This window comes from Lepidochelys olivacea, assembly GCF_965140295.1.
Source record: "Lepidochelys olivacea isolate rLepOli2 genome assembly, chromosome: 14".
NCBI classification, from domain to species: Eukaryota; Metazoa; Chordata; order Testudines; family Cheloniidae; genus Lepidochelys; species Lepidochelys olivacea.
Window position 1 is genome coordinate 37,765,934 of NC_140424.1, and position 6,997 is coordinate 37,772,930.

The window sequence follows — 6,997 nt, forward strand, 5'->3', positions numbered from 1 at the left end:
TATAGGGAAGTTTTTAATTGTGGCAACTTCAATCTAGAAAGAGGGAGCAGTAAGCTAACTTGCTCAAACACAGATTTCCCCATCTATGTGAAAGAAAGAATTAGAAAGAAATAAAGAAAGTGAATCCAACATCAATGATTTGGAACTTTCCTTTGAAATGCTAGGTGCAATGAATCAGTGAATATTCCCATAAGTAAACTCATGTAAGTGACAGAAAGGAGGGCCTAGGAAAAGGCTGTAAAATGTCATGTTAAACATTAATTCATGAGCAAAGTTGTGTGGCAATTAAATTAAGACCCTAACATTTCATAAAAGGAAAGAATAATGAACAAAAAGTGTGGGAAACGCAGGTGTATTTCAGAAAAGGGCTTGGAATGAAGGAAGACCAAAACTGATCAGTAGAGAGAAAAGGCATTGTTTCTGCCTAGTTTTAAGCCAGGGACATTTTGCGTGTGAAGCAAACATGATAACCACTCCACAACAGAAACCGATTGTGCCCAGCTTTGGATGTCCCCTTCTAAGGCTTTCTCAGCTGCCAGTGTATATCCGCTCACTCAGTTTCCCTTTGAAGAACAGGACAACAAAAAGCTTACTTTCCAAACTCAGTCATCAGAAATGCTGCAAAGTCTCATCCAATTTGCCCTTCTCACAATGAGGCCAAAACGCAGGCAAATCTCAGAATCAAGAAAGCTCACATCCACTCCACTTTTCCATGGACATTTCCCTGTCAGTGCCTAGGGAGCAACCAACAAGACAAGAAACCAAAATGCAGTAAAATTGAGGGCAAGTTTCTCACCATAGGTTTCACTGACTGGGGGGCAGGGTCATTTCAAAAAGTTTTGCCATTTAATACCAGAAGATTTGGTTATTTTCTCCTTCCCTGAACTGGAAAGCAAGGAGATAGGTGTGTGAACAAGCAGTCCTAAGCAAAGGAAACAAGACACCCAACATGGGGCTCTAACCCATCACCATGAGATTAAAACCTGGGCTACACTACACAATTAAGCCAATCTACAGCACCTTAGGTTGTCCTAATTACCTCGCTGTACACACTACAGCCTTGTCCCACCTATGTCAGTGCCCTACTACGCGCACATAGTAACTCCACCTCCTCAAGTGGCGTAGGGCTATCTATTGATCTATCTATCCCCCTAAACCCCGTCTATCTATCTAACTATCTAAAGGCAACTTTTTGCTGTTGTTTCAGGTGGAGCACTCAGTGTGCTGAGTTTTTCTGAAAATCTGGCTCTAGAAAATTCTGGCCAATACGTCTGGAAGTTCCAAGAACCATAACATTATGAAGGAATTCAAAGTCCTTTATTATATTATTAATTATCATTCATTATTATTTGTATAGCAAAGATTAATCTTTCAGTATTTTAGATCCAACTCTACATTGATTCCTGTTGCTATGTGCAATATATCTATATCTATCTATCTATATAAAGACAACCATTTTTTGCTGTTGTTTCTCTGTATTTCGACCCTTTCTTTGTCTTTGATGCTCAAATGTGGAAAATAATACTTACTTTAGTGTCTGATTAGTCGGGATAAATTTAAACGCTAAGACTCAGATCTGCAATGGTATTTAGGTGCCTAAATCCCATTGAAATACCCAGCATCTTTGAGGATCTGGTCTATGTTCTTTTTCAGACAGTAAGGAAATGAAAACTTTGAAGGGTTTCTGTCCAGTTTTAACCTAGGCACTGCTGTGTGATAAGTGAACATCATAACCACTAGGCTACAGAAACGGCTTTGATACTGCTCCTTAGCTACAGCAACTCCAGGCATGGGCCTCACTGTCCAACCAAGCCGGAAAGAACAAGGATGCTAGATTTTGTATACAATAATCTTCTGTTTCCAGCTGCTTTTTTACTTCTATATTTATCACATACCCAACAAACACTTTTTTGTCTGTAGCCATCTGTCAGTCTCTTTATTTCTCAAAAGACAAACTGATTCACTAAATAAATGTGTGACTAATTTGGTAAATTGCCTCTGCCACTGTACTGGGACAGGTTACCATTTCAGGCCTGATAGCAAATTATTTCTTTTTTTTTTTTTCCTCTCTAAAAAACAAAATTGTTTCAAAATGCCAATGTGAATCTAACTCCCATTAGTCACTCAGCTGCTCTCCTTTTCCTCCACAAAACTGGCTCACCTCAAGCAATGCCAAGTCTCTGCTGGAGAAAGGGGTTAGAATTTACCTAACTGGGTGCCCTGAACGCCCAGCTTCTGAAGCTATTTAAATTCGCTCCAATTTCTCTTGCAACTACTGTACTAGAAATGCTAAGCCATGGGTGTTGTAATGTTATATGAGAGATTGTCCTGAGACCATTCCTTCAACTAAAAGAAAAGGGTTGTGTCAGGAGTGGGATTTGAAGCCCGGCCTCCATCCAGAGATCAGAACACCCAAGTAAGGAGAAAATAAAGCTCTGTGTCTGGCTCCTTAGACCAGTGCTACTCAAAGTGGTGGTCCGCGAGCCAGCGGCTGCCGGTCTGCGTGCACATTGGAAAACAAAATTGCCGGTCCCCCACATCAGATCGTTTGAGAAGCACACTGCCTTAGACCACTCAGACACCACCAAAAAAGTGCCTTTGCCCCCTCCTTGTTTTCTTTAGTGTTATGAGCTGTTCCGGGAGGCCAAGAAGCCATATTTTTTTTCAAATTCTAGGGCCCTTCTACAGCATAGTTCATTTTTATACACAATCACCCTGAGCAAAATTTGCAGGTTTCCTGGAGTCCCTTTAGCGAGGTGTTGTAATCTCACTGCTGACTTATTATGTGAATAAAAGATGTACGCCAGGACTGAGGCAGAATCCAGACATTCGGCTTTATGAGAAAGTAATGGTGAACCTCAAACTCCTGCACTGTGGCCCATGTAGTGAAGCACCCACAATCCGTACCAGCTTTTATTCAGAATAGCTCAGCATTCAGTGTGTTGAGACCATCTGAAAATCTGGCTCTAGAGGTGGGTACCAGTGCCAAATCTTCTGGAAATTCTGGCCGATATGTCTGGAAGTTCCAAGCACCATCATAACTTGGAGCATTTGCTAGAACCTGATGAGAAAACCTTCGTTTTACTGAACTCAGGAGAAATTTTCTCCTTTAGTCACAATCACAATGTTGCATCGTGATCACAGGTTTAGGTTTCAAGTTAATTTCTTTTTGGTTTATATGCAATGTGAAACAAACACACCTCTTTATTTGAGCATGAGCTTTCGTGAGCTACAGCTCACTTCATCGGATGCATACCGTGGAAACTGCAGCAGACTTTATATATACACAGAGAATACCTGTGTATATATATATATATATATATATATATATATATATATATAAAATAGAATATTCTCTGTGTATATATAAAGTCTGCTGCAGTTTCCACGGTATGCATCCGATGAAGTGAGCTGTAGCTCACGAAAGCTCATGCTCAAATAAATTGGTTAGTCTCTAAGGTGCCACAAGTACTCCTTTTCTTTTTGCGAATACAGACTAACACGGCTGTTACTCTGAAACACACCTCTGCGGGCATTTGGACAGAGGGCTAGAAATAGATCTGCCCCTAACCCACAATTAAGAGGCTAATGATCCTTCTCTCTAGATGGTTAATTCCAAAGACTTGAATATAGACCTGTGTGAAAGGTTTTTTGGATGAATATTTTATTTACTGAAAGATTTTAGTTTGACCAAAAATCTTTTTTTTTTAGTTTCGTTTCCACAAGAAAACTGAAAAAAATTCCTCTTGGGTCAACCTGAATTATGATGATGATTATTACTATTATTTTATTGGTTTGGCAAGGTAGCAAGCAAAACAACAACTGATTTGCACAGCTCTATTTTTATAAACTGTTCATGGTGGGATCATGCCTTATTTCTGCTCTGAGGCTCTAGAACAGTTCCCTTTGTTCAATAAATGTTGACAAAGAGCTTGTTTCCCTGACCGGGAATCGAACCCGGGCCGCGGCGGTGAGAGCGCCGAATCCTAACCACTAGACCACCAGGGAGGTGGTGAGGTTTGGGCTTTATCACCATTCTAGGCTTTTTCAGGCAACTTTCTCTTAAATATTCATCTTCAGTCAACCTGAAGTATTACTGTTATTATCATTTTCCTTTGACTAGCTAGCAAGCAACAAATTAAATCACTTCCACACCTCCATTTCTATAACAGGGGATTGAGCCTCGGATTTAAGGTGAACAGTGGCAACATGCCCACAGTTTGCACAGAGCTTTGCTTTTCACACACTCGCCAAACACCTTCCCAGCATCCTGAAAGCTAAGCGGGAGGCTGAAGGAGCCACATACCTGCTCAAGGTGCTTCTGATGTTCCAGAAGGGAGACAGACAGGAAAAAATATCAATCCACAGTGACACGAATGAGAATGAATACCCAATCGTCTTTCGACGTAACTACTTCGTTAATTGTCAACCTTCCTATCATTATCCCCATCAAATGATGATGATGTACACTTGACTTTATATCCCAGTGTGCCATGGACCTCTACAGGTTGCATTAGCCAATCCAACCATTTGGCACTCAGAGATGGGTAACTCTGTATTGTGCCTGATTCTTGTGCAGCTATACAAGGCTGGTAGATGCAGATACTTTCACCTCTTCTTAACCAACACTAATCCCTCCCCCTTCCCAACATACACACAGGCAACCATGACATTGCTCCTTTTCTCCCCACATGTTGGGGTATGAGGTTTGATCTGGTGAGGAACTGGTTTTAATAATACACATAGACACAGAATATGTCTGATTCCATTCTTAGGGGCAACAGTTGCACAAACGCACAGAGTCTGATTCCAGCCTGAAAGTACAGTATACACACACACACACACACACACACACACAGAGTCCTCTACAGTACAAAATTATTTCAAAATTATTCTATTCAAATTTTTTGAAGCGATTTTATACATTCGGTCTTGTGTGTCCCCACTAAAGCACGTGAATTTGGCGGAGTGCATCCACAGTACTGAGGCTAGCATTGAATGTCGGAGCAGTGCACTGTGGGTAGCTATCCCACAGTTCCCGCAGTCCCTGCTGCCCATTGGAATTCTGGGTTAAGCTCCCAGTGCCTGATGGGCCAGAAACATTCTCGTGGGCGTTTCTGGGTGTGTGTCGTCAGTCGCTCCTCCCTCTGTGAAAGCTAGGGCAGATAATCGTTTCGCGCCTTTTTGGTGTGCAGACACCATACTGCTTTCAGCAGATGGTGCAGTATGGTGCACTGCTTCTCTCCTGGTACAATGAACCCACCTCGCATTACCTCTCATCTTTCTATGTCATCTCTCTGAGTACCTACTCTTTCTCTTCCTCATCGACCGCTTCCGCTGCCAACTCTGCTCGGCCATCGTGAACTGAGCAACACAACTTCCGCCACCAACTCTGCTCTCCCGCTCTTGCCGTGCTACCGAGCTTCTCCATGTTGTCTGTCCTGGGCTCCTAACTCTGTGAAAGCTACAGAAGACAACCATTTCACGCCTTTCTTCGGCTATTGTGAACCTAACCAGTGGCTGTGAAACTTTTGTATGCGTAGGGTCACTTTCATGGAACTTTGTGGCTTGCTGTCCCCTGCCCTGAAGCACAAAGACACCAAAATGAGAGCAGCCCTCACAGTTGAGAAGCAAGTGGCCATAGCCCTGTGGAAGCTTGCAATGCCCAACAGCTACCGGTCAGTCGGGAATCAGTTTGGAGTGGGCAAATCTACTGTGAGGGCTGCTGTGCTGCAAGTAGCCAACACAATCATTGACCAGCTGCTATCAAGGGTAGTGATTTTGGGAAATCTGCAGACCATTGTGGATGGCTTTAATGCACTGATGCGAGAGACGGAACGCATATCCCTATCCCTGAAACACCGGGGAGGCCAGTACATAAACCACAAGGGGTACTTTTCCATGGTGCTGCAAACACTGGTGGATCACAAGGGAGGTTTCACTGACATCAACGTGGGATGGCCGGGAAAGGTGCATGATGCTCTCATCTTCAGGAACTCTGGTCTGTTTGAACAGCTGCAGGAAGGGAATACTTCCCAGACAAGAAAATTACTGTTGGAGATGTTGAAATGCCAATAGTTATCCTCGGGGACCCAGCCTACCCCTTAATGCCCTGGCTCATGAAGCCGTACACAGGCCCCCTGCACAGTAGTAAGGAGCATTCAACTATAGGTGAGCAAGTGCAGAATGGTGGTAGAATGTGCGTTTGGACGTTTGAAAGTGCACTGGCGCAGTTTACTGACTCATTAGATCTCAGCACAACCAATATTCCAATTGTAATTGCTGCTTGCTGTGTGCTCCACAATATCTGTGAGAGTAAGGGGGAGACGTTTATGGCGGGGTGGGAGGTTGAGGCAACTCGCCTGGCAGCCAATTTCTCACAGCCAGACAACAGGGCGATTAGAAGAGTGCAGCAGGGTGCGCTGCATATCAGAGAAGCTTTGAAAGCCAGTTTCATGACTGGCCAGGATACGGTGTGACAGTTGTGTTTGTTTCTCTTGAAGTTACCTGCCCCCTATATATATGAAAGGAAATAAAGTCACAATTGTTTAAAAACTGTTCTTTATTCTTTGTTGCACAACACACTGAGAGAAATCAAAAGGTAGACCAGGGCTTGGGGCGAATTGGGTTACGGGGGTGGAGGAAGAGGGAAGGACAAGTCCAGAAACCAAATCAAACTTTCAGATATGCCAGCTTTCTGCTGCTTGTGCAATCCTCTGGGGTTGAGTATGTGGGTGCCCGTAGCCGCTCCCCCGCCCCCGCGTTCTTGGGCGTCTGGGTGAGGAGGCTATGGAACTTGCGGAGGAAGGAGGGCGGTTATACAGAGGCTGCAGCGACAGTCTGTGGTTTTGCTGCCTTTCCCGCATTACATCCACCATACAGTGGAGCATGTCAGTTTGCTCCCCCATGAGTTTGCCCATAGAATCCTGCCTGCTCTCATCACGCACGTCCCTCCTCTCTTCATATACATGTAATGCTTTACGGGACTCCGCAATTG